The sequence below is a fragment of the Carlito syrichta genome, unplaced genomic scaffold (genome assembly GCF_000164805.1).
Source record: "Carlito syrichta isolate Samal-C Ts95f unplaced genomic scaffold, Tarsius_syrichta-2.0.1 Scaffold315152, whole genome shotgun sequence".
In the NCBI taxonomy this organism is placed as follows: Eukaryota; Metazoa; Chordata; class Mammalia; order Primates; family Tarsiidae; genus Carlito; species Carlito syrichta.
In genome coordinates this window covers 160,224-160,984 of record NW_007259248.1, presented here as the reverse complement: position 1 = coordinate 160,984, position 761 = coordinate 160,224, and positions in this window count along the sequence as shown.

Below are 761 nucleotides of genomic sequence, written 5' to 3'. Positions count from 1 at the left end.
AAATTCTCAACAAGATCCTAGCAAACCGGATTCAGCAATACATCTCAAAAATCATCCATCATGACCAAGTAGGCTTCATTCCTGGCATGCAAGGCTGGTTCAATATTCGTAAAACCATAAATGTAATTAAATACATCAACAGATGTCAAAACAAAAACCACATGATCATATCACTAGATGCAGAGAAAGCTTTTGATAAAATCCAGCACCCCTTCTTGATAAAAACCCTTGAACATCTAGGCATACGGGGAACATACCTCAAAATAGTAAAAGCCATCTACGAGAAACCCACACACAGCCAGCATACTTCTAAATGGACAAAAATTGGAACCAATTCCCCTGAAAACTGGAACTAGACAAGGATGCCCACTCTCTCCCCTCCTGTTCAACATAGTATTGGAAGTCCTGGCTAAAGCAATCAGAGAAGAGGAGGCAATCAGAGGTATTCAAATAGGAAAAGAAGAAGTCAAGTTATCTCTCTATGCAGATGATATGATGGTGTACCTTGAAAACCCAAGAGAATCTGTCAAAGGCCTCCTTACATTGATAAAAGCCTTTGGCAAAGTCTCAGGATACAAAATAAATGTACAAAAGACAATCGCATTTCTCTACACCAATAATAAACAAACAGAAACCCAAATAAAAAACACAGTTCCATTCACAATAGCCACAAAAAAAATGAAATACCTTGGCATCTTCCTAACCAGAGACGTGAAAGACCTTTACAATGAAAATTACAAAACACTGCTCAAAGAAATCAG